General features: G+C 46.2%; 1 long non-coding RNA gene across 1 annotated transcript in view; it reads right to left on the minus strand.

Annotated features, from left to right (window-relative positions):
* Nucleotides 1-630: 630 nt before the first annotated feature.
* Nucleotides 631-27,705, minus strand: part of LOC147103352 (uncharacterized) — a 100,197-nt gene continuing 73,122 nt past the window's right edge. The window contains exon 3 of the long non-coding RNA XR_015072996.1: nucleotides 631-1,025. This is a non-coding gene — a long non-coding RNA (uncharacterized LOC147103352). The remainder of the gene's footprint in view (nucleotides 1,026-27,705) is intronic.

Below are 27,705 nucleotides of genomic sequence, written 5' to 3' on the forward strand. Positions count from 1 at the left end.
CGGCACTGTATAAATGTGGTTCGGTAAAAGGTTTCTTTTAATAGGGTGCGGGTCACTGAAATTCACACAGAACTGTACACAGTTCTGGTCTCCATATTACAAAAAGGATATCAAGGCACTGGAGAAGGTGCACAAAAGATTGACAAGGATGACACCAGAACGGAGAGGGTTATATCTATCAGGAAAGGCTGAACAGGCTGGGGCTTTTTTCTCTAGAAAAGAGAAGGCTGAGGGGTGACCGGATAGAGGTCTTTAAAATTATGAAGGGGTTTGATAGAGTGGATACAGAGAAGATGTTTCCACTTGTGGGGGAGACCAAAACTAGGGGCCATAAATATAAGATAGTCACTAATAAATCCAATAGGGGATTCAGGAGAAACTTCTTTACTCAGAGAGTGGTGAGAATGTGAACCTCGAGTGGTTGAGACGAACAGCATAGATGCATTTAAGGGGAAGCTGGATAAGTATATGAGGGGAAAAGGAATAGAGGGATATGCTGATAGGGTGAGATGAAGTAGGGTGGGGGAGGCTCATGTGGAGCATGAACACCGGCATAGACCTGTTGGGCCAAATGGCCTGTTTCTGTGCTGTAAATTTTATGTAAGAAGTCACACAACACCAGGTTATAGTCCAACAGCTTTATTTGAAATCACAAGCTTTCGGAGCGCTGCTCCTTCGTCAGGTGAAGTGGAGAGATGCATAAAGACACAGCTTATATAGTCAGAGAATAATGCCAGATGATTACAGGTAATCTTTCTAACTGCCATTTATCACACCTCGGCAGAGAGATAATCACAGCAATCAAAGGTGTGAATGGTGTCCAAACAGGTTAGTCAGGAAAACATTACATCAAAGAACAATGAGGTGGGGTCACAAGGGGTCAAATGTTGCAGATGCTGGGGTCTGTATGAAAAACAAAAAGCAGACAAAAAAACATTTTTTTTGCTGGAAATCACAGCAGGTTCGGCCGCATCTGTGTAGAATTTTATGTAAGACTGTGCCTGTGGCTAAGCCCAGTGCTGGAGCTGAAAGAAAAAGAAGAAAGAAAGACTTGCATTTCTATAGCACCTTTCACGACCACCGGTTGTCCCAAAGCAGTTTACAGCCAATGAAGTACTTTTTGAAGTGTAGTCACTGTTGTAATGTAGGAAACACAGCAGCCAAAATTGCACACAGCAAGCTCCCATGTGATAATGACCAGATAATCTGTTTTTAGTGATGCTGATTGAGGGATAAATATTGGCCAGGACACCGGGGATAACTCTCCTGCTCTTCTTCAAAATAGTACCATGGGATCTTTTACGTCCACCTGCGAGGGCAGATGGGGCCTCAGTTTAACGTCTCATACAAAAGGCGGCAACTCCGACACTCCCTCAGCACTGCACTGGAATGTCAGCCTAGATTTTTGTGCTCAAGTCTCAGGAGTGAGGATTAGAACCCACAACCTTCTGACTCAGAGGGGAGGATGCTACCGACTGAGCCACGGCTGACACTAAGGTTGCTAGGGCCCACAGCACCAGAAAACTTCAAGGGCAGTTGATAATTAGGTGATGCTCCATTGAATTTGTAGCGTTTTTTAGGTTTAATGTATAGCTTTTGCATATTTGTGGCTATTATATCCACAAGACATCGGGCTGCAACAATTAATTCAACTGTGAATGAAAAGTGCACTGATCAGAGGCATCCCTTTCCTCTCCAGAGTCCTTGAACGTGTTGTCGCCTCCCAAATCTGTGCCCATCTTTCCCGCAATTCCATGTCTGAATCCCTCCAATCAAGTTTCCGCCCTTGCCACAGTACCGAAACGGCTCTCATCAAAGTCACAAATTACATCCTTTGTGACTGTGACAAAGGTAAACTATCCCTCCTCATCCTTCTTGACTTGGCTGCAGCTTTTGACACGGTTGACCACTCCATCCTTCTCCAATGCCTCTCCACCGTTGTCCAGCTGGGTGGGACTGCACTCGCCTGGTTCCATTCTTATCTATCTAATCGTAACCAGAGACTCACCTGCAACGGCTTCTCTTCCCGCTCCTACATCGTTACCTCTGGTGTCCCCCAAGGATCTATCCTTGGCCCCTCCTATTTCTCATCTACATGTTGCCCCTTGGTGACATCATCCGAAAACACAGCGTCAGTTTCCACATGTACGCTGACGACACCCAGCTCTACCTCACTACCTCTTCTCTCGACCCCTCCACGGTGTCTAAATTGTCAAACTGCTTGTCTGACACCCAGTTCTGGATGAGCAAAAATCTTCTCCAATTAAATATTGGGAAGACCGAAGCCATTGTTTTCGGTCCCCGCCACAAACTCCGTTCCCTAGTCACTGACTCCATCCCTCTCCCTTACATCTGTCTGAGGCTGAACCACACTGTTTGCAACCTTGGTGTCATATCTGACCCTGAAATGAGCTTCCGACCACATATCCGCAACATAACAAAGACCACCTACTTCCACCTCTGTAACATCGCCCGTCTCCGCCCTTGTCTCAGCTCATCTGCTGCTGAAACCCTCATCCATGCCTTTGTTACCTCTAGATTTCACAGAAACAGAAACCCCACAGTGCAGATAGAGGCCATTTCGACCCATCGAGCCTGCACCGACACATATCCCACCTGATCCCCGTAACCCCTACACCAACACATATCCCACCCTATCCCTGTAACCCCACGTATTTAATCCCCCTAACACTAAGGGTCAATTTATCATAGCCAATCAACCTAACCCGCACATCTTTGGACTGTGGGAGGAAACCGGAGCACCTGGAGAAAACCCATGCAAACACGGGGAGAATGTGCAAACTCCACACAGACAGCCGCCCGAGGCCGGATTCGAACCTGGGTCTCTGGCGCTGTGAGGCAACAGTGCTAACCACTATGCCACCGTGCTGCCCTTTGACTACTCTAACGCAGTCCTGGCTGGCCTCCCACATTCCGCCCTACGTAAACTTGAGGTCATCCAAAACGTGGCTGCCCGTGTCCTAACTCGCACCAAGTTCCGTTCGCCCATCACCCCTATGCTCGCTGACCTACATTGGCTCCCAGTTAAGCAACGCCTCGATTTCAAAATTCTCATCCTTGTTTTCAAATCCCTCCATAGCCTCGCCCCTCCCTATCTCTGTAATCTCCTTCAACCCCACAACCGCCCGAGATAACTGCACTCCTCTAATTCTGCCCTCTTGAGCATCCCTGATTATAATCACTCAACCTTTGGTGGCCGTGCCTTCTGTTGCCTAGGCCCTGAGCTCTGGAATTCTCTGCCTAAACCTGTCCGCTTCGCTACCTCTCTTTCCTCCTTTAAGACGCTCCTTAAAACCTAACTCTTTGACCAAGCTTTTGGTCACCTGCCCTAATTTATCCTTATGTGGATCGGTGTCAAATTTTTTGTCTTAAAATACTCCTGTGCAGCACTTTGGAACGTTTTACTATGTTAAAGGCGCTATATAAATACAAGTTGTTGTTGTTGTCCATGATATAATATCAATGCTGGGATTTGCTTCCCCTCAATGGCTTAGTGGGTAAATGCACCATGTGACAAGGTAATACACCCTACCGATAGGTCCCAGGTTCAATTCCCAGCCTGCCTGTGGTTAGCTCATCCCATACCAGGGATACTACATTTGACCTCAGTAGCCCTGGGCTGGAGCAGTGTTACAGGGAATCATCCAGGGTTCCTGCTCCCGATTGTTGGAATGAGTTTGTGTGCAGATGCTGGCTGAGAACCAAATCAAGCTCAGCTGCCTTTCCCTCCACAGTCGGAAAGCCTGGTGGTACTTCGAATAATACAGCACGGAAGGAGGCCATTCTGCCCATCGTGCCTGTGCCGGCTCTTTTGAACGAGCGATCCAATTAGTCCCACTCCCCTAACTCTTTCCCCATAGCCCTGCAATTTTTTTTCCTTTTCAAGTATTTATCCAATTCCCTTTTGAAAGTTACTATTGAATCTGCTTCCCTTTCAGGCAGTGCATTGCAGATCATAACAATTTGCTGCATAAAAATAACTCCTCCTCATCTCTCCTCTGGTTCTTTTGCCAAATATCTGTAATATATGTCCGTTGGTTATTGTCCAGACCAGAAGTATCTTGTTGTTGTCATGGGCTACATAGGTGCATACCATAGAGCCTCACATATAAAGTATGAAGTTTAAATCCATGTTCCCATTGCATTTATCTCAAGCTATCAATATTAATGAATGTTGCTGTTCTGCTTTATCCAGCAATGAGGCGGTGATTTTAAGGTGATTGGCAAAGGAACCAGAGGCGACACAAGGAAACATTCTTTTACGCAGCAAGTTGTTGTGATTGGGAATGCGCTGCCCGAAAGGGCGGTGGAAGCAGATTCAATAGTAACTTTCAAAAGAGAATTGGATTAATACTTGAAGGGAAAAAATATATAGGACTGTGGGGAAAGAGTAGGGGACTGGGATTAATTGGATAGCTCTCCCAAAGAGCCATCACAGGCACGATGGGCTGAATGGCCTCCTTCTATGCTGTATCATTTCTATGATTATATGAGGCAGCAGCACTAAGAACAGCCCCTTTCTAAACTTTCAGGGCCGTGAAATTCAAACAGGAAAAAACAGCAAACCAAGACATATAAGTATAAATAGAACTAAGTTGCCTGTAGTTTGTGGGCCAGATTGACAGGTGTCCATAGGCCATATTGGCCCACTGGTCATAGTTTGGACACCCCTGGTCTAAACTGGCTCACAAAGAATGGCAACCTGGGTAAGAAATCAGGGGCCCACCAGCAGCGACAGACTATACCCCACTATCAGTCATCACCTTCAGAAAAGGAAGAGAAAAGCGGGAATAAAGCCACAAAAACAATGGGGAAATTAAAATAACTGTTAGTGGTAATTATTTCTCTTAACTTATCAGCACATTTACTATGTTAAAATGAAGCACAGGCTTTGGAAAACAATCTCTTGAAGGCAAGAGTAAAATGCTATCCCTTGTTAAATATGAATGAGATGCCTCGGGTCTCTGACACTAATTCATCTGGTCAGTTGGATGTAAAGCCATTACGTTTGTAATTACCAGTGACCTCTGCAGCTTATCAATCACTGTTACTAGGGAGTCATTACTCTTTCATTACCCTTCAGGACAAGGTTGCCATATTTCGTGAAGAAATAGGAGTGGAAAACGAGCCATATTTCTGTTCGTGTGAAAACCACAATAAAGTGACGTGACCTCACAGTATCCTTTTGAACTTCTTTGACTATGAAAAGTACAAAAATGAATAATAATTTGGGTTTATTCCACAAACAATGGAGGCTTCATTACTGATGGACCCAGCGCCAGCCAGGGTGCGCCTGATATATTCAGTGAAATGGAGTCACATTTGGGATCGAAATCCTTGGCCGATCATACATGCCAGGTTTGAAAGGTAGCAAAAGCTAAACACAGTCCACAAAATCTTACAACTCAAGAATACCTCTGATGGGAAGACAATCAGTTAAACTGGCTTTATAACTTAAGTGGTAGATACACACAGCACTTTCAGTTCTTTAGGAGAAAAAAACCATAACTACATGAAAGCCAATAGTGGAAATTCAAATGTTGAAAGCATAAAATTAGTGTTGCATTTTTTGGGGGGAGGGGAGGGGGGGATCTGTGGGTGAGTTCCCCCAGGAAATGTTAAAATTTGCCATTAAAAGTGATGCACTCTGGTTAAATCTAAACACTTTTCTACTTCGCAATTAGTAGATTTTTAATCTAAAAAAAGGAAAAACAAAATGACGTTTGGATTTTCAACTAATCATCCAGGCTTACCGACAAGTTACTTCAGCGGTCTCTCTTCCACATTCAACACCCGCAACCCCCCCCCCCCCACCCCCGCACATCCTGCTCCAGTTCACAAAGGCACTCGACCCCCTTCAAACACAGTTCACATAGTCACTGTATTTCATCCAATTCCCCAACATTCTCTTCTCTAACGCTCCCATTTCATACCGACACTCATCTCCCTCTTCCTCGTCCATTTAATCTGACATTCTTGTTCCTTCCAACCCAATTAAGCTGGTCCTATTCTTCACCTCCCCTGTTCAAGTTGGTATTCCCCCACCCCCAATTCATGCTGGGACTCCTTGTCGCCCAACCAGTTCACTCTGGCTCACTGCCTCCCCACTCCCATTCAATTAATGCTGGCACTTTCCTTCCTCCCCCACTCCAAAGTCTCATTTCCAAATTCTTCCCCCTTCCTCCCAAAGTGCCACTTTCAGCTTCCTCCCCCTTCATCACCATCCAATTCCCGCTACCTTCTATTTACATCCATTGATTTCCCCCTTCATCACCATTCAATTCCCACTACCTTCTATTTACATCCATTGACCTCCCCCTTCGTTACCATCCACTCTGCTCCCCCTTTCAAAGCCATCAACTCCTTCCCTCACTGACACCTATTGTCCCCTTCCTCCCACCATCCATTCTACCTCCCCTTTCTCCCAGCTTTGTTTAGGGTACTCCATGGGGGATGCATGGAATGAGGCGCAATGAGAAGCAGGGACTTAGATCCAAGGGCATCATGGTGTCTTGCAGTCACCTCGTTCATCCTCACTCGCCCCACCTACTGCCCTCCCTCACTTGCAATGTTAGAGTCCAAAAATCTATCGATCTCAGCCTTGAATATACTCAATGATTCAGCATTCACAGCCCTTTAGGGTAGAGAATTCCAAATTCCATTCATGCCCATCGTGCCTATACCAGCTCTTTGAAAGAGCTATCCAATTAGTCCCAGTCCCCTGCTCCTTCCCCATAGCCCTGTAAACTTTTTCCCTTAAGGTATTTATCCAATCTCTTTTGAATGTTACTATTGAATTTGCCTCCACCACCCCTTCAGGCAGTGCGTTCCAGATCATAACAACTCGCTGTGTAAAAAAATGTTTCGTCATTTCACCTCTGGTTCTTTTGCCAATCACCTTAAATCTGTGTCCTTTGGTTACTGACCCTTCTGCCACTGGAAACAGTTTTTCCTTCTTTACTTTATCCAAACCCTTCATGATTTTGAACACCTCTATCAAATCTCCTCTTAACCTTCTCTGCTCTAAGGAGAACAATCCCAGCTTCTCCAGTCTCTCCACATAACTGAAGTCCCTCATCCCTGGTACCATTCTAGTCAATCTCCTCTGCACCCTCTCCAAGGCCTTGACATCCTTCCTAAAATGTGGTGCCCAGAATTGGACATAATACTCCAGCTGAGGCCTAACCAGTGCCTTATAAAAGTTTAGCATAACTTCCTTGCTTTTATACTCTATGCCTCTATTAATAAAGCCAAGGATACCATATGCTTTTTAACAGCCTTCTCAAATTGTTCTGCCACATTCAAAGATTTGTGTACATACACCTCCAGGTCTCTCTGTTCCTGCACCCACTACTTTCTGAATTAGATCTAATTTATTATGTCTGTTTGCAAAAAATTTAGTTTCGTCACGATGATTGTTCATTTAGTACTCTGCCAGTAATCTTAAATTCTCTCAATAAAAACCCATACTATTTAGCTATTAACTTTTTGCCTTTGTGATAAAATTAGGTTTATATTCAGGAAATATCAAGGATGTCTCATCTTTGAAAATTTTCAAGGACAAACTACTACCAATGCCGTTGATATCGGAAGCATTGTCAAAATGCACGTCTGAGGTAAGTTACCTGTACACTTTTGAACCATTCCCTCAGTGACAATGACCCTCACCAATGGGAAAGGTCCCATGCAGGCCGCTCACCGGCTCCTCCATTGTAAATACCGCACATGCGTGGAAATTTAAAGGGACTGCGCACTAAAAGAAACAGGCCGTGTAGAACAAAGTGCAGGTTACTGGGAACATTGACCCTCACTACCACTACTGTGCATTGTAGGTAGTTGACTGCCACAGATGGCACACCTCACAACCTCATGCCCTGCTCCTCCACCATGCCCAAGCAGCTGACTCTTTTGCAGTTTACCCACTGCCTGGGTAGTACCTGCTGCGAGTTGGGCGTCTCCTGTGTGTTGTGCACTCCTGGGCTGCCCATGTCTCCTCCTCTTTTTAGTGCCTGGTGATCCACCAATGGCCCCTACGCTCATGCTCTCAGACAGGAATCTCCTCTGCATTACCCATTTCCCTCACTGCTGCGCTGATACCTCAAAATCGTCCCTTTTGTTCGCGGACCTACACTGGCTCCCGGTCCGGCAACACCTCGACTTTAAAATGCTCATCACTGTTTTCAAATCCCTCCATGGCCTCGCACCACCCTATCTCTGTAACCTCCTCCAGTCCTAGAACCCACTGAAATTGCTGCGCTCCTCGAATTCTGGCCTTTGACACATCCCCAAATTTAATCGTGCCACCATCAATGGCCGTATCTTCAATTGCCTGGGCCCTAAGCTCTGGAATTCCCTCCCCCAACCTTTCCGCCTCTCTATCTATCTCTCCGCCTTTAATATACTCCTTAAAACCTACCTCTTTGACCAAGCCTTTGGTCACCTGTCCTAATATCTCCTTATGTGGCTTGGTGTCAAATTGTGTTTGATAATTGCTTCTGTGAAGCGCCTTGGGACATTTTACTACATTAAAGGCGCTATATAAATACAAATTGTTATTGTTGTCTGAACTCGAGTCATGTGACTGCAGCAGCAGAATGTTGCACAATTTCATTATTTCGTCATCATCTTAACAACACTGTAACAAGTTAAATTGAGGGTCCGATTCTGTAAATTTTGGTTCAAAAATCCAAATGGAAGGTATTGAGGTGAAATTTAGATTCTCGATTCCAACTTCATCTGAATCGGGTAAAATCATAGGAATGTAGGAACATAGGAATTGCTAGATGAAAAATAGCCACGGTCCATCTAGTTTGCCTTCTACCATCCTGGCAGTCGCACAATACAACGATAATGGGGTGGTTGACCAATCTCTATCAATGAGTCTACAACAGGCCCAGACATGAGGCGAGGAAAAACCCCAGTGGTGGAGAGCTTTGGGAACCATGGCCTAGAAATTCAGTGCCCTTAGCGCCGATTTTGCGGCGCTAGAGGGCCTAGCGCTGCAATTGGCGCCGGCGCCGAAATTGCCTGGGGCCCTTCCGCCGCGGTAGACCGGTAGCGCTGCGCCGGCACCGATGATGTCATCGGTGTGCGCAGCGTCCCGGTTGCCATGCCGACGGGCCCCAGCGCCGAAATTCAGTTGCGGCCGCCTCGCCCGTGGCAGCCGCAACTAAGACTCTGGCAACAGAGTCTTACATGACTTTGCGCCGGCGCATTAAAGGCCCCGCGGCGGCCGGCCGCTTTCCCGCCGGCCGCCTGGCCGCAGCTCCCTCCCCGGACTTCCCCCACCCCCCCCCCCGGAACAGAAGCAAGCCCGGCACTTGTCCGAGGTGCCGGGCTCATTTTTAAAAAGATTTTCGCGGGCCGCGGCCGGGTGCAGGCAGCTCCTCCTTAAGGGAAGGAGGAGGCCTGCACTTCCCGAACCTGCCGCACCGCAGCGGGCGCCGCAGCGCCGGAATAGCGCCGAAATTCAGCGCGTTGCGCCAGTTTTCAGGCGCAAACAGCTCTCAGCAGCGCCGGCAGCTGTTTGGGCGCAGAACTATTGAATTTTGGGCCCGACCAGCGCGACTTAGCTCCGGCACTAACTTCCGGCGCTAAAGCCCTGGCTGCGCCAAAACTCAATTTCTAGGCCCATAGATCCAAAATCACATGACACACTCCCAAAGTCCAAAGCCACACACCCAAGCATGCTACACTCACCACATGCCATGTCTCAAATTACTCATATAATCAAAGTAGATGTACAATAAAGCCAATTCAAATCTGAATGTCTTTCACAATTGAGCCCATTACTGAATACATAAATATGTATAATTTTGACCAATTTGGCAAGGTGGAAAGCTATATTGGAGCTGGTGTGGTAAAAATCCACATGTACACTTCAGGAAAGGTCATTGTTGTCAAACTGATGTGTGTCCCTGTATTTCTGGGAGAGGCTGGAGTTTTGAACAATCTTTATCCAATAAAACTTTTATCCATTGAGTGTCTACAGCTGACACAATATTCACAGTGCAATATTCACAAACTCCTGAATCACCAAATGGACCCTAGTTCTGAAGCAAAATGAAGTGAGCTCTGTGACTGCTTTAATCAGCATTGTGAAGTTAAGTTTCAATCCGACTGCTTATGTTTCAATTCGTAAGTTCCAATCTAATATTTTACACAGAATTAATTGACTTTCGTTGGTGAAAAGTTCAAAAGATTGAAGTCTGACTAAGTTGAATGAATTGACTGTCTACAGGTTGGTCAGTAAATTAAGGTTATCCTATCGGTCATTGTCTGCTGATGTCAGTGAATGTAATTATTGAGCTTACACGAGGGATAGCAAAGCTTTTTAGTCATAATATTATTCAAGGTATTGTGTGCTGTTGCAAATCTCGGCTTTTAACTTTGATGCCATTTTTTCAAAAAAAATCAATATTTTTGAGATAAAAGGCAAATTTGTTGAAATGTAATTCTTTCTGGATACCGTCTAGTCTGAGTTCCCACAGGATACATTTAAGCACAAGTCTGACATAGGCTAAAGGCGGCCGCTATTACTCATCTTTAGTCTGGTGTATAGATTCTATTCTATGACAGTGCTGTGGCGATGACTCACTGGATTGTGATGATTCCTCTTTTCAGAAGTCCTAACACTTTGAAAATGTTGTTTCTGTCGCTGTGCCCGTTTTTGCTGCTCTCTTATCCTTAACTCTTTGATTCCCAGCAGGTTCAGGGAAGTGTCTGTCTCCCCGAGCCAAGCATTTCATTCACTGTGGCACAGGCACAAACAATATTATGACATCAATATTAATCAAGCTGTGCAGCGACTTGGGACATTTTACTATGTTAAAGGTGCTATATAAATGCAAGTTGTTGTTATTGTCAGTATATGTCAGTAGTTCAGTACTATTAGAATCATAGAAACTTACAGCACAGGAGGCCATTCAGCCTGTCGTGCCTGTGCTGGCTCTTTGAAAGGGCAATCGTGCTTTGAACCACATTCCCACTTTTTGTCCGTAGCCCTGTTGTTAAAACTAAATGAATGAAAATGAAACATTTCTATTTGCATGACCTTCCTCTTTCCTCATTCTCTCCTCTTCCCCATTCTATTTTTATCAGTTCATCTTTACTTTTACTTCATTTTTTTTCTACTAACCCTATCAGCTCCCTTTTTTTAAAACTTTCCCTTTCGCCCAATCGTCAATTTTGTAGGTGGAACTTACAATGAAAAGCCCTCTGCTTGGCTAAAACCAAAACCACCTTACGTGTTCAGCCAATTAACACTGGAGATTGACGTGGTTGCATCAGAAGTCAACCATTAAGTTGATTTTCTAGCGTCAAGTCCATTGGGTGGGTTATCGTGTCTAAAGAGGTGGTATCCCCATCATCTTTGAGTGAGGTGTCACCCACATTGCAGTAAGAGTTAAAGATTTCTTTATTCAAGTCTATCTTTAATCAATGCTTTGTAGCTCAATTTTCCATCTTCAAAAAACACATAGCAGGGAATTTTGCAGGGAGGTGGGGGTGGGTGGTCAGAGGGCACATTCAGTGGCCGGTCGGGACCCCACTGTCAACCTGCTGACACGCGACTTTCCCAGATGTCGGGTCTGTCACGGCTGAACAGACCCGACATGCAGCGGCAGGGGAGGCAATTCAAGTCATGACCTTGTTAACATCCCACTAAAAAGTATATTGAGCTCACCTTATGAGGTCGTCCACGGGGTCCACGCTGCTCGGGGATCATGTCAGGTAAGCAGGTCGGGAGTTGAATGATCATGGGATCATCTCATTACTTGACAGCTGCAAATTTGCTATAAAAGCTCCCATCTCACATCTGTTCACTTTCCAAGCTCAGAAGCTGTTGCTTACTGCATTTGGAAGACAGATTGAGCTTTAAGCAGGTTGCAAGTATTTGGAGTAAACTCTGTATCCAGTGTCACCTCATTGGAACAACCTCTCTCACCATTGACAGATCACTTCTGTCATCTCAAGTTCACCTCCCATCTATTACATCAGCATTGTTGCCCATGGAACTATCTCAACTTGGTCCTCAGAATTCCACCATGATCAGCCCCAACACCAGCAGCACCAGGAACACCAGCAGCACAAACAACATCACCAACCTTCTCTGCAATCAACTGATGCTGCACAGGACACAGGGCATCAGCAATCGACCACATTGCTGCCCAGGACACCAGGTATGGCCTCACCATGGCCAGATTTACTTCACTTGATGCTGTACACCCTGGTGTGCCAGGGATGATGTGCCAGGTTGGCACCACCCCACATCAACACCATAATGCATCCCTACAATGTCCAAGCCATTCCTTTCACACTCATCAGCATTGCGGGGGGTACCATTATGTTTCACCATTCACTGCCACTCACTAAGCCACTTCCAAAGAGTCACACAAATCTGTCCAAGAACGCAAAGTGTTGAAAATAAAGATTTCAATGTTTTTAAAAAATTCGTTTATGAGATCAGGGCGTCGCTGGCAATGCCAGCATTTATTGCCCATCCCTAGTTGCCCTTGAGAAGGTGGTGGTGAGCCGCCTTCTTGAACCGCTGCAGCCCGTGTGGTGATGGTACTCCCACAGTGCTGTTAGGTAGGGAGTTCCAGGATTTTGACCCAGCGATGATGAAGGATCGGCGATATATTTCTAAGTTAGGATGGTGTGTGACTTGGAGGGGAACTTGGAGGTGGTGATGTTCCCATGCGCCTGCTGCCCTTGTCCTTCTAGGTGGAAGAGGTCGTGGGTTTGGGAGGTGCTGCCGAAGAAGCCTTGGCGAGTTGCTGCATTGCATCTTGTAGAGGGTACGCACTGCAGCCACGGTACACCGGTGGTGGAGGGAGTGAATGTTTAAGGTGGTGGATGGGGTGCCAATCAAGTGGACTGCTTTGTCCTGGATGGTGTCGAGCTTCTTGAGTGTTGTTGGAGCTGCACTCATCCAGGCAAGTGGAGAGTATTCCATCGCACTCCTTACTTGTGCCTTGTAGATGGCGGAAAGGCTTTGGGGAGTCAGGAGGTGAGACACTCGCCGCAGAATCCCTAGCCTCTGACCTGCTCTTGTTGTCACTGTATTTATGTGGCTGGTCCAGTTAAGTTTCTGGTTAATGGTGACCCCCAGGACATTGATGGTGGGGGATTCGGCGATGGTAATGCCATTGAATGTCAAGGGGAGGTGGTTAGACTCTCGCTTGTTGGAGATAGTCATTGCCTGGCACGTCTGTGGTGCAAATGTTACCTGCCACTTATTAGCCCAAGTCTGAATGTCGTCCAGGTCTTGTTGCATGCGGGCATGGACTGCTTCATTATCTGTGGAGTTGCGAATGGCGCTGAACACTGTGCAGTCATCAGCGAACATCCCCATTTCTGACCTTATGTTGGAGGGAAGGTCATTGATGAAGCAGCTGAAGATGGTTCGGTCTAGGACACTGCCCTGAGGAACTCCTGCAGCGATGTCCTGGGGCTGTGATGATTGACCTTTGTGCTAGGTATGACTCCAGCCAGTGGAGCGTTTTCCCCCTGATTCCTATTGACTTCAGTTTTACTAGGGCTCCTTGATGCCAGACTCGGTCAAATGCTGCCTTGATGTCAAGGGCAGTCACTCTCACCTCACCTCTGAAATTTGACAGCACATTAACAGAAACTTCACATGAACATTGGCTAAAACACACAGGTGCCTATCCTTGTGTGTTATTTGTTGGTATGATTGGACTAGGCTGATGGTGAGTGTGAGGGATGGCTAGTGAGATGGGGAAGTGATAATGTAGATAGGGATAGGTGAAGGTGCAAGCTAAGTTGGTGTGAGTAAGGATGTGCAGGTATAGGGTAGGGAAGGCAGAGTGATAGGGATGTGATGAGTGGCACAGGGGGATGAGGTTGAGTGTGGCTTTGCAGTAACATTTCGTGATCTACTGAGATCATTGAAAGGTTTGTGCCACTGCAGCCTGGTCCTCCTTACAACATCCCTGCATGTGTCCTCCTGTGCAATGTGCAACCAGGCTGTGTTGATCTCCTGGGGAGGTCTCTTCTGCCCATTGGAAGGGAAGAGAACCTATGGAGGGAGTCATGGGAGAGTCTGGGTGCAGCCCTGCACCTTTGTGCACCTCTGTCAGTGTTTGCAGCACCTCAATGCTGTAGAACACTGATAGCACAAATGTCAAAATTAATTTGCACATGGTCTCTTTAAGGAAACTGGTTGATGGCGCGTCATCGAATGACGTCATCAGACCCACTTCCTTCAATTGGCTGGCTATCGTGCTGGGTGGGCTTAATAAGCCCAATCAGGGGAAAATCATTTTGGACAGCGGGCTGGAGCCAGCAGCGAGGCTGGGACCCACCACCTAAGTCGCCCACCATGGACCCGCTGAGGTTGGTAAAATCCAGCCCATAGAAACTCATCTAACTAGTTTTAGCTATCTTTAAGAAAATTAAGATTTCAAGTGTTAAATCAAGCTCCCTATCAAGTATCCTGAATAACACGTTACTACTGTAAGTTAGGGGAACCCAGTTAGCAACTTTACTGGTCATCTTTCTGCTTGCCTGCAGACTTAATTGTGCCCATATCTCCCATTAAAAGTGGTCCCAAGTGAGAAATTTGCAGTAGTTGATTGTGGACTACCATTTAATCTATTTGCAGGGCTGGTGTTTTGTTGCTTAAGCTCAGAAACCTGGACAATGTCTTCCATCTGGGGTGATAGTAGATTAATGATATTGCCTGTTGACTCATATAGAAGTGTGTGGAAAAGTAGAATGACTGTTTATCAAGTTTTGGATGTGTAGTCTTCCCTTTTGGACTCATGGATTCATTCAGATGCTGCATTTTGTTGCTCAGTGGGAATTCCCTGATCACAGGGAGGGGACAGTGCTGCTTTTTTCCCCCCAATTAACTTTCTTTTTTTTCTCTCTCTCTGCCCATTCCACCCCTCCTTTTCTGAAGACATTGACTCCTTGCTGGACGATGATTCCTGAGTTGGCAGTGGCTCTCTAATACGTGGCTCACATGGCCATTAGTCATGTGTTTGGTCGTGTGTAGTGATAGGCTCTTTGACTGGTAGCCAGCATCACAGTGGGGCCTCACCCAAAACCCATTATTACAACCTTTCAATAGGGGGCGCTGGATAGCAATTGGGAATGGGAACCCTGACCGATATTCCTCAGCCCTCCCCAGAGGTGTCAACCTAATCCTGTGGCACCAATGCTGTCACTCTGGCTAAGATCATCAACTCAGCACAGACCAAGGGTAGAGCCTGGAATCGTCCTGGTCTGTGATGCTGAGGAATACACTAGACACTTACCCATTGGGGGTTGGGGGCTTTATATTTTTATTTGAATTTTATGATTCCAGTGCAACCTAGTAATGTGAACCCATAAAGAAAGTCGTTGATTCAAGTTGGGATCACAGTATACCAGAAGCAAGGTTATTTTTCCTTTGTTGTTGCAAGCTAATTAATATTGGAAGATGTAGTTTTCTTATCTAAGTGTTTTTTTGTTTGTTGGGCTTTTCCAGCTGCTCGTGTATCTTCAGTGAACGTTTAATGGACCATGGAAGGAGTGCAGCGAAGATTCACCAGGCTGATACCTGGGATGGCAGGAATGATGTATGAGGAGAGATTGCGTCGATTGGGCTTATACTCACTGGAGTTTAGAAGATTGAGAGGGGATCTCATCGAAACCTATAAAATTCTGTCAGGCCTGGACAGACTAGATGCTGGAAGGATGTTCCCGATGGTCGGGGAGTCCAGAACCAGGGGTCATAGTCTAAGGATAAGGGGTAGGACATTTAGGACTGAAATGAGGAGGAATTTCTTCACCCAAAGAGTGGTGAACCTGTGGAATTCTCTGCCACAGAGGGCGGTGGAGGCCAGTTCATTAAATATATTCAAGAAAGAGTTGGATATATTTCTTAAGGCTAAAGGGATCAAGGGATATGGGGAGAAGGCAGGGACAGGGTACTGAATTTGGATGATCAGCCATGATCTCATTGAATGGCGGAGCAGGCTCGAAGGGCCGAATGGCCTACTCCTGCTCCTATCTTCTATGTTTCTATGTAACAGTGTTTCCATGTAAAATCATACACAACTATTGGATACTGTCATGCACAATGGACTGAAGTGAATGTATTGGGGATTTGAGCAATTACTCCATTAATATGAGGTAATGTGGTCCTTCAAAAGTTTTGTTATTTGTCTTTTGTAACATTTGGCACTTTGTACACTGGAAAGGGTGGAATTATTTCTTGGTGGAAGTTTTGAAACACAAAGTATTTTAAAGATGTAGTGACTTAATTTCTTTTCCCTACATTATAATAGTGCCCGCACTTCAAAAGTACTTTATTGGCTGTAAGAGGGCTTTGGGGACGTACTGAGGCCGTGAAAGGCGTTACATAAATGCATGCTCTTTCTTAGAGTCAGAAGGATATGGTTTCATGTCCCATTCTAGAGACTTGAGTAGGACACAAGTGCGAGAGCAAGGAAGGGAAGGGATGCTAATCAGCTGTGGAGTTCTGAGAACTGGGGCTACACATCATCACAATCTGGAAGTGCCGGTGAATCACAGGAAGTTGAGTTTCCGCTCCAGTCAGTCTGGTGTCGAGAATTTCCTGAATGATCTGACTCATGGACACTTTGTGTTTCTGCTCTTTGTTTAGAAGCCTGTAGTAAGTGAAGGGCGAGGGGCCAGACATCATCCTGCAAGGGCAGTAAAATGAAATCAAGCTCATCTGTCTGGATGCCCACACTACAATCTACTGTCTAAAATAAAACAGATGGGAATAGCCAGAATTTATAAGTGGTGGAGGAAAACCTGCAATATCCGTTACCAGCATGAGGCCATTGACGCTGGCTGGTCTCAGTCTGTCTGCACGTGTTCATTCAGTTTTCCTCTGTACACCTCCAGGGTCACTTTAATTTTGGCTGAAGGTGTAAAACGGGCAACATTGATTGAGCCGTCCATTCTACACCTCGCTTGCTCTAATTTCCCTACCGTTGGCTTCAATGGAAAGGAAAATAGAGTGCGGTGTAGAATGGACGGGATTGGTGCTGGATTGAATGATGGGAAGAGTTTGGTGCTGGATTGAATGATGGGACGAGTTTGGTGCTGGATTCAATGATGGGAAGAGTTTGGTGCCAGATTCAATGATGGGAAGAGTTTGGTGCCGGATTCAATGATGGGAAGAGTTTGGTGCTGGATTCAATGATGGGAAGAGTTTGGCTGGATTCAAAGATGGGAAGAGTTTGGTGCCGGATTCAATGATGGGAAGAGTTTGGTGCCGGATTCAATGATGGGAAGGGTTTGGTGCCGGATTCAATGATGGGAAGAGTTTGGTGCCGGATTCAATGATGGGAAGGGTTTGGTGCTGGATTCAATGATGGGAAGAGTTTGGTGCCGGATTCAATGATGGGAAGGGTTTGGTGCCGGATTCAATGATGGGAAGAGTTTGGTGCTGGATTCAATGATGGGAAAGGTTTGGTGCCGGATTCAATGATGGCAAGAGTTTGGTGCCGGATTCAATGATGGGAAGAGTTTGGCCGGATTCAATGATGGGAAGAGTTTGGTGCCGGATTCAATGATGGGAAGAGTTTGGTGCCGGATTCAATGATGGGAAGAGTTTGGCCGGATTCAATGATGGGAAGAGTTTGGTGCCGGATTCAATGATGGGAAGAGTTTGGTGCCGGATTCAATGATGGGAAGAGTTTGGTGCCGGATTCAATGATGGGAAGAGTTTGGTGCCGGATTCAATGATGGGAAGAGTTTGGTGCCTGATTCAATGATGGGAAGAGTTTGGTGCCGGATTCAATGATAGGAAGAGTTTGGCTGGATTCAATGATGGGAAGAGTTTGGTGCCGGATTCAATGATGGGAAGAGTTTGGTGCCGGATTCAATGATGGGAAGAGTTTGGCCGGATTCAATGATGGGAAGAGTTTGGTGCCGGATTTAATGATGGGAAGGGTTTGGTGCCGGATTCAATGATGGGAAGAGTTTGGCCGGATTCAATGATGGGAAGAGTTTGGTGCCGGATTCAATGATGGGAAGAGTTTGGTGCCGGATTCAATGATGGGAAAGGTTTGGTGCCGGATACAATGATGGGAAGAGTTTGGCCCGATTCAATGATGGGAAGAGTTTGGAACTGGATTCAATGATGGGAAGAGTTTGGTGCCGGATTCAATGATGGGAAGAGTTTGGTGCCGGATTCAATGATGGGAAGAGTTTGGTGCCGGATTTAATGATGGGAAGAGTTTGGTGCCGGATTCAATGATGGGAAGGGTTTGGTGCCGGATTCAATGATGGCAAGAGTTTGGTGCCGGATTCAATGATGGGAAGAGTTTGGCCGGATTCAATGATGGGAAGAGTTTGGTGTCGGATTCAATGATGGGAAGAGTTTGGTGCCGGATTCAATGATGGGAAGAGTTTGGTGCCGGATTCAATGATGGGAAGAGTTTGGCTGGATTCAATGATGGGAAGAGTTTGGTGCCGGATTCAATGATGCGAAGTGTTTGGTGCCGGATTCAATGATGGGAAGAGTTTGGTGCCGGATTCAATGATGGGAAGAGTTTGGTGCCGGATTCAATGACGGGAAGAGTTTGGTGCCGGATTCAATGATGGGAAGAGTTTGGTGCTGGATTCAATGATGGGAAGAGTTTGGTGCCGGATTCAATGATGGGAAGAGTTTGGTGCCGGATTCAATGATGGGAAGAGTTTGGTGCCGGATTCAATGATGGGAAGAGTTTGGTGCTGGATTCAATGATGGGAAGAGTTTGGCCGGATTCAATGATGGGAAGAGGTTGGTGCCGGATTCAATGATGGGAAGAGTTTGGTGCCGGATTCAATGATGGGAAGAGTTTGGTGCCGGATTCAATGATGGGAAGAGTTTGGTGCTGGATTCAATGATGGGAAGAGTTTGGTGCCGGATTCAATGATGGGAAGAGTTTGGTGCCGGATTCAATGATGGGAATAGTTTGGTGCCAGATTCAATGATGGGAAGAGTTTGGTGCCAGATTCAATGATGGGAAGAGTTTGGTGCCGGATTCAATGATGGGAAGAGTTTGGTGCCGGATTCAATGATGGAAAGAGTTTGGCCGGATTCAATGATGGGAAGAGTTTGGTGCCGGTTTCAATGATGGGAAGAGTTTGGTGCCGGATTGAATGATGGGAAGAGTTTGGTGCCGGATTCAATGATGGGAAGAGTTTGGTGCCGGATTCAATGATGCGAAGAGTTTGGTGCCGGATTCAATGATGGGAAGAGTTTGGTGCCGGATTCAATGATGGGAAGAGTTTGGTGCCTGATTCAATGATGGGAAGAGTTTGGTGCCGGATTCAATGATGGGAAGAGTTTGGTGCCGGATTCAATGATGGGAAGAGTTTGGTGCCGGATTCAATGATGTGAAGAGTTTGGTGCCGGATTCAATGATGGGAAGAGTTTGGTGCCGGATTCAATGATTGGAAGAGTTTGGTGCCGGATTGAATGATGGGAAGAGTTTGGTGCCGGATTCAATGATGGGAAGAGTTTGGTGCCGGATTCAATGATGGGAAGGGTTTGGTGCCGGATTCAATGATGGGAAGAGTTTGGTGCTGGATTCAATGATGGGAAGAGTTTGGTGCTGGATTCAATGATGGGAAGAGTTTGGTGCCGGATTCAATGATGGGAAGGTTTTGGTGCTGGATTCAATAATGGGAAGGGTTTGGTGCCGGATTCAATGATGGGAAGAGTTTGGCCGGATTCAATGATGGGAAGGTTTTGGTGCCGGATTCAATGATGGGAAGGGTTTGGTGCCGGATTCAATGATGGGAAGAGTTTGGTGCCGGATTCAATGATGGGAAGGGTTTGGCCGGATTCAATGATGGGAAGAGTTTGGTGCCGGATTCAATGATGGGAAGAGTTTGGCCGGATTCAATGATGGGAAGGGTTTGGTGCCGGAGTCAATGATGGGAAGGGTTTGGTGCCGGATTTAATGATGGGAAGAGTTTGGTGCCGGATTCAATGATGGGAACAGTTTGGTGCCGGATTCAATGATGGGAAGTTTGGTGCCGGATTCAATGATGGGAAGAGTTTGGCCGGATTCAATGATGGGAAGGTTTTGGTGCCGGATTCAATGATGGGAAGGGTTTGGTGCCGGATTCAATGATGGGAAGAGTTTGGTGCCGGATTCAATGATGGGAAGGGTTTGGCCGGATTCAATGATGGGAAGAGTTTGGTGCCGGATTCAATGATAGGAAGAGTTTGGCCGGATTCAATGATGGGAAGAGTTTGGCCGGATTCAATGATGGGAAGGGTTTGGTGCCGGATTCAATGATGGGAAGGGTTTGGTGCCGGATTCAATGGTGGGAAGAGTTTGGCCGGATTCAATGATGGGAAGGGTTTGGTGCCGGAGTCAATGATGGGAAGGGTTTGGTGCCGGATTTAATGATGGGAAGAGTTTGGTGCCGGATTCAATGATGGGAACAGTTTGGTGCCGGATTCAATGATGGGAAGTTTGGTGCTGGATTCAATGATGGGAAGAGTTTGGTGCCGGATTCAATGATGGGAAGAGTTTGGTGCCGGATGCAATGATGGGAAGGTTTTGGTGCCGGATTCAATGATGGGAAGGGTTTGGTGCCGGATTCAATGATGGGAAGAGTTTGGCCGGATTCAATGATGGGAAGGTTTTGGTGCCGGATTCAATGATGGGAAGAGTTTGGTGCTGGATTCAATGATGGGAAGAGTTTGGTGCTGGATTCAATGATGGGAAGAGTTTGGTGCCGGATTCAATGATGGGAAGGTTTTGGTGCCGGATTCAATGATGGGAAGAGTTTTGCTGCCGGATTCAATGATAGGAAGAGTTTGGCCGGATTCAATGATGGGAAGAGTTTGGCCGGATTCAATGATGGGAAGGGTTTGGTGCCGGATTCAATGATGGGAAGGGTTTGGCTGGATTCAATGATGGGCTGTCCTGCAGTCAGCGGAATGAGGATCTCACAACAGCATCTTGTTTCAAGCAGAACACATTGACATTGATAGGACAAACTTCTCCTTCTCATATATTCTGACACGTAAAGTGTTTATTTTTAATTCAAAGAGGAATTACATGCCTTTTTATTCTTCTACAATGAACTCTGCCAGTATTTGCGCTTAACATTTACAGAAAAATAGCTTGACATTTAAAAAAAAGCCTGCCTGGCCACTCTGGTGATAACACTGACGGCGAGGCGGCATGTGGTGCCCAGATTCGCTGCAAGGGGGGGCCTCGGCTTTTGGGCTGGTCTGGGAGACGGTCCAGAGCCACCTGATCCTGGGAAGGAAATGACTACGTCAGATGTTTGGTTCTATCGGTGAAATTCAGCGTTCCCAGAAAGGGCGTGTGTCAGAGATAAGGCTACAACTGCCCTGATTCACCTCCCCAGGCTCCCGTTCAGTGAGGGTCTAGCGAGGGTCCACGTCTGGAGCCGAGCCTTACTGAATTTGCCCTACTACAAATACGTTCATGACACTCACAGGCCTTCTTATGCATAAAAGAAGAGCATGCACTTATATAGCGCCTCTCACAACCTCAGGACGTCCCAAAGCGCTTTACAGCCAATGAAGTACTTTTTGAAGCGTAGTCACTGTTCTAGTGTAGGAAACATGGCAGCCAATTTGCGCACAGCAAGGTGCCACAAACAGCAATGTGATAATGACCAGATAATCTATTTTACTGATGCTAGTTGAGGTATAAATGTTGGCCAGAGCACTTGATGGGATCATAAAGGTGAATTTTCCTAATACGTACTCCTGGCATGGGGTGTCCCACTGGGAGCACATTCGGGGAGTCGCGCACACTGGGCCAATGATATTCCATCCATTTAATGGGTGGAATTGTGCAATTGGTGAAATTTACCTTTTATTTTACTTCCAGTGGATAAACTCCATAATCAATCTGAATAGTTGGGAGTGCGATAAATCCTTTTTAAGTTCCTTACTTTCCAAATATTTGCCTATTTTCTACCTATGTTTACCTTCACTTCAGCAAAGCACAAAACCATTAGGCCACTGAAGTGCCTGTCAGATTTCTCATCCCGACGACTGACAGCCCCAGATGGGAAGATGTGGAGTTGGTAAATGGCTTCTTCATGACTCTTAGAGAATTTGATTTCTCACACAGTGGGGTGTATTCAGTAATCCTGCTCCTCCCTGTGTGGAGCCATGCTCTCCTGCATTGTGTGTTAGATAATTGTTCCATCCCCAGCCCGTGCTGCTGTCTAGGCAGGCTGTGTGCAAGATTGCCGAGTTTGCCCTAATGTCCCATGGCTCATGCGCTACAGTTTAATATAAGAAAAGAAGGCCTGTGATTGAATTCCAACCTGCAGCCAACTACCTTCTGCCACTGGCTGGGCCACTGCTCGTTCCTCACACTCTCCGTTCTACCATCAACGGCTGACCTTTCAGTTTCTACGCCATTACTTTCCCCCCAAAAAACACTGCCCCTTGCCACCGCTCTCGCTTCCTAGGAAAGCATCTTAAAAAAAAAAAATCTCTCCCAAAAGTGCTTTATCCATCCTGCTCCCCATCTCGTGCTCAGTGTCCTTCTTGACCTCTTGTGGGGTGCTCGGAGACAGTCTACGTAAGAGATGTTAGGAAAATTCTTATTGTTGGTTGTTTCTGCTGCCACCTTTCACCATTTTGGGGTCAATAACTGAGGGGGAAGCACTTAGTGCCGGGGTGTCATTGTGGGCCACATAGGCGTGTGCCTCAGGGCTCCATGAAGCTGAAGTCCACGTTCCCGTTCATTTGAATATTTCTTAAATCGCTGATATAATAGATCACGGTATTCTGATTTTGGATTTATCTACTTATGAGGCTATAGCAACAAGAACAGCCCTTTCCAAGCCTTCAGGCCCACAATATTCTCGTGGGAGGTGGGGTTGGGGGGCGGGGCTTGGTGGTGGTAACACAGAAACAGCAACAAAAAATATATAATCAGATAAGGGACTGAGTTGCTCAGAGTTTGAAGGCCTGAATCCCAGGGCTTGGGGCCCATGGGCTGCACTTTGAACATCTCAGACTTCCATCTTCCTCAATTTTGAGATTGACAGTGATGTTTTGATCTATGATTTTTTTTAAAGGATAGCGTGCACTACTTTTTAAACATTGAATGAAATCAAGGGGATCGTGTAAGAGGGTGAGTTTTGGTGGCTTATTTAAACAAAAATGCTGAGTAATGAATTAACAGACTGTATGATATGTAAACGTGAAATGTTTTTCATTTCCTGATGATCAGCTTGCCTCTGTACTGCTTTCTTGCCATCCCAGCCGCCCCTTGGCCTCTTCCTCGACATGAATGATGCAAGTAGCAATATGAGCCAATCAGAACCCCTCCACAGCCTGGACGGATGCATTGCTGGGACAGCAGTGAGTTTAGCCAAAGCTCCAGGGCAAGAAAACTTTCTTTCACTTTGTCATGTCCAAAAATACAGTCACAGTGAGAATTTATTGACTTCATTGTCATTCATTAAGTTGGAAGATTGGCTCTCGTCTCTGGGTCAGAAGATTGTGGCAGGAAGCCCCACAGCTTGGTTTGCGTGCAAGATCTGGGCTGACACTCCACTGCCATATGGAAGAAACGTTGTAAAGGGCTGTGCTTTGGATGAGCCATCAAGTTGAGGCCTTGTCTGCCTGTTCTGGCAGTACAGGTTGACATTAAAGATCTCACTATTCAAAGAGGAGCAGGCTGTTCCTGCCTCCGCCAGCACCACCAAAGAATGGATTACGGTTTTTAGTCATCTCGGTGTTGTGTGCGGGACATTGCTCTAGCATTTTGGCCGCTGTGTTAGCCTCCTTAACCCTCTGTGCTGTATAACTCTATGACTCCGAGATAATTCACTGCATAAAGAACTTTGTGGCATTCCTGAGAGATGTGATAAGAAGCTATGCAAATGTCGTTTTTACAATTGGCAGCTCTGGACAATTGCACATGTGCCAGCTAGTAATTGTGCATATTAAGAAAACGTATGTGCACTTTTACTGCAATAATGAAATGAAAAAGGTTGTCGCCCCCTGGCCCCCTGGCTTTCAGGTAGAATTTGATTGATTCTTCCACCTCCCTTGTAGAGTTTTGTAAAGGTCATTATTAGAGAACCAAATTTCTGACCATTATGAATGTTGACAGTTCATCTGCTGCTCCGTGATGTCTGTGACACTGAGGGATTGCAATGTCACCAAGCTAGCATTTCACATTGAAACATTTTCCTGACAGACACTTTGAGGAACAGCTTTCACTCTCACTCACCAAAGACTTAACAGAGGGAGCACCTGCAGACTGCAAATGTATATCATTTTAACAAAGTAAAATCAAACAGTGCTGTTGAACAACGTATTTTATTTTACAAACTTAGAAAGTACTGTTGGTGAAATGAGTGGACAATCACTTAACTTGCGCATGTGACTCCCTCTGTCCGCTGTTTTAGCAGAGGAGTTAGCCCATTTACATTAGATGGGTTAACGCCTGTATTAAAATAGCAGACGGAGGAATCTCGGACACACCTGTTTAGTGTTCATCCATGAATATCACTGACAATAATTGCTAAGCTATTGAAAGTGGAGGGGATAGAGACTCCGGAAGTCCCGCTCTGCCGCTGAAAGTGCGGAGGGCTGGGACTACTGCTTCACCTTGAATCCCAGGAACAGGGCCACTTGAAGCGCAGTGGCGCTCCCCCCGTGCCATGGAGCCAGTGGGATTTCAGAGCACCTTGCCGCTCCATTGGGGCAGGGGTGTGCAGGCTGGTCTGGCCTAAGTCCTAAAGCTTATAAGATTGAACTAGCCTGTACCAGCAGTTGAGCATCGCGCACCTCCCGGGCAGCCTGACCTGCCTGGCAATCCTCTGTTGCTCCTCCTCTTCTTCTGAACATGTCGGTTCAGAGAGTTCCTATTGGGAAACCCATTGGTGTCAGTAAAAGTGGCATAGAGCACAAAGGCACATAAGCGCATAAGTGTCAGTCGGGAAAAAAAAACAGCCCAGAAATGGCCAAAATACATTTACCTGATGTCCTGCATGCCTGTATGTAGGGAGTTGCTCGTAAAACGTTCCCTCCCTCGAATGAATGTGTTAATGAAGCTCCCAACATGTTTTAGACGGGAGCTTCCCATTAGGAAAAACTACAGGATGAAGAATGCGCTGAGATCAGTTAGGACCGATCTCGGAGACATCTCCCGTTTTGTTACGTCCCATAGGCATCCATTTTTGGGGTACAAGAGTGATCAAAATTGGCCCCAGTGTGTCTGGGTTCGATAACGCTCCTGTGAAGCGGGCAGTATCGGATGGGCCGCCCGTTAGACGCAGCTCCTGATACTCCGTTCCATTGCAGTCGGCGCAACCGAATATCAGCCGCTGCGTAGAACGGGCGGCCCATCCGACACCGCCCGCTTTGAGCCACCGCCCGAGACAGATTTCTAGGCCCTAGTCTTCATATTGAGCAGGGCACAATTGTAGGGACATGGGAGTTTTAATTACTTTCAAGGTCATGTACTTTATACTGTAAAACATGTCACTCTGCAGGTGATCCAGTCTTCACAAGACCTAACAGGCTACTGATATGTGCTCTCAAGCACAGTTGACCCTGCAGCAGGCGAGAACCCCTCGACATTTGGTTCATCTTGCACGTATCGCATTGCAGAAGGAGCGTGAAGGATAGAGGAAGGGAATCATCGCCCCAGCAGGCTTCACATGAATGCAGAAACCACTCCTCTGTGAATTGAGATTTTCAGAGCGATGACCTCCTTTCATAATGGCCAAGACCTTTTGATTATCTGCTCTCTATTCCAGAGCAGCTACCATGAGAACAGCTCTCAGCTCTCCTCCTCACCCAGTCAGACAATGAAGGGCAGCAGTCTTCTCCTGCCACCTGCTGCTGTACATATCAATCAATGACACCCCCCCCCCCCCATTGGGGGGCGGGTTGGAGCAATTGAACTCCTTGACAACCAGCAATGATGCAGATCTACAGAGATACAAAAGAAATCTGCAAGTACTGCCAATCTGAACTAAAATATAGAAAACGCAGCATTTACACACAGGACTCAGAGGTATTGCAGGTAAATGAGTATTAAACAACCAAGGGTCTGATTTCTGCCCCTCTTTTTGCAGAGTAATGTGTTCAGATTAGTTTCACTTAAAACTAGATATGCAATTCCCAAAATGTGCACAATCTTTGCTGTAGAATTTTCCCACAGCTGTCATTCCCCTTAACTATACCGGGGATGTATTCTATAAATCTGACTCACGGTAAAATGTCAAAGCTCCGCTGGCTTTCCATATCCTGGGGGATTAATTAATAGAACCTTGTGCTCATTTTTTAAAATGCCTCCTTGGACCTGCCCCACTTTACCTCTGCAGTCTCCTCCAGCTCCGTGTTCCTGCCCCTCCGCTCCTCCGACACAAGATTACTCCTCGTACCCCGGACCCTGTTCCTTCTGCTGCCCTGCCCAATTCCTCTGGAGTTTCCTCCCTAAATAAATCCCCTCCCCCCCGCCACACAACCTCCCTCTCTCCGCTTTGAAAGACCTCCCGTAAACGCTTCCCTTTGACTATACCTTCATTCCCTCTCACCTTGAGCTTCTGTTTGCCCCTTTCTCTCCCACCTGCCCCCGTGAAGTGCACCTGAAGAGCCCTATAGAACGGTTCTTATACCCTACAGCGGCATCACAAGGTTCGCAACAGAGGAAACTAAAGATAACATACCACACAAAGCAGTTTTCCCCCTATTCTGCTTCCATAGTCCCAGCTTTCTGCTGACCAATAAACACTGATGAACACCGGACTCATGTCCTATTTGCATAATGTAGCTTAATTTGCATATTAATTAGTCATTAGCAGATGGCGAAGACTGAAGCCAGGGCCATTTGTTAATGGGCATTATGTTTGGTAGCAAAATAAAATGCAACACAACTAAATATTTATAGCAAAAATCAAAACACAAATGGGCTTGTATTTCTGAATTAATGCAAGGGCCTACTATCAACTTTCAGGGATAAGCCTTCCTGTGTGTCCTCTGGTTCTTATCAGCAGTTTCCCCACAAGGGATACTTAACATATATAAAGCAGTACTTGTATTTAAAACTGCAAAGTATTCAGTTTAATTAATAACCTGTGAACCCCAGGCTATGCAGCGTTTAAGAAACAGCCATGCAATTATAGAACATCTTGCATTTATGTACCACCTCATCACACCTCTCACAGCATATCCCCAAAGTGCTTCATATACAATGGATTGCTTTGAAGTTATGTAGACAAATGTGGCACCATAGGAACAGGAGTAGGCTATTCAGCCCCTCGATCAGATCATCCCTCAATCTGCTAAACTCAAGGGAATACAAGCCAGGTTTATGCAACCTGTCCTCATAATTTAACCCTCTATGCCCTGGTATCATTCTGGTGAATCTGCATCTCTTCCAAAGCCAATATATCATTCCTGAGATGCAAAACGGAATGTTGCACTCCAGATGGGGTCTGACCAAGGCTCGATACAACTGAAGCATAACTTCCCCCCCTTTGTAATCCAGCTCCTTGAGATAAAGGCCAACATTCCACTAACCTTTTTGATTGATTTGTGTATCCGTCTTTTAGCTAGGAATGATTTGTGTACTTGGTCTCCCAGATCTCTTTGCTCCTCCACAGATCCCAGTTTCTCACCATTTAGAAAATACCCTCGGTCCACATTGGATGACCTCACACTTGCACACAGCAAGG

The sequence above is a fragment of the Somniosus microcephalus genome, chromosome 20 (assembly GCF_052327205.1).
Source record: "Somniosus microcephalus isolate GS21.2 chromosome 20, FLI_Smic_1.0, whole genome shotgun sequence".
NCBI lineage: Eukaryota > Metazoa > Chordata > Chondrichthyes > Squaliformes > Somniosidae > Somniosus > Somniosus microcephalus.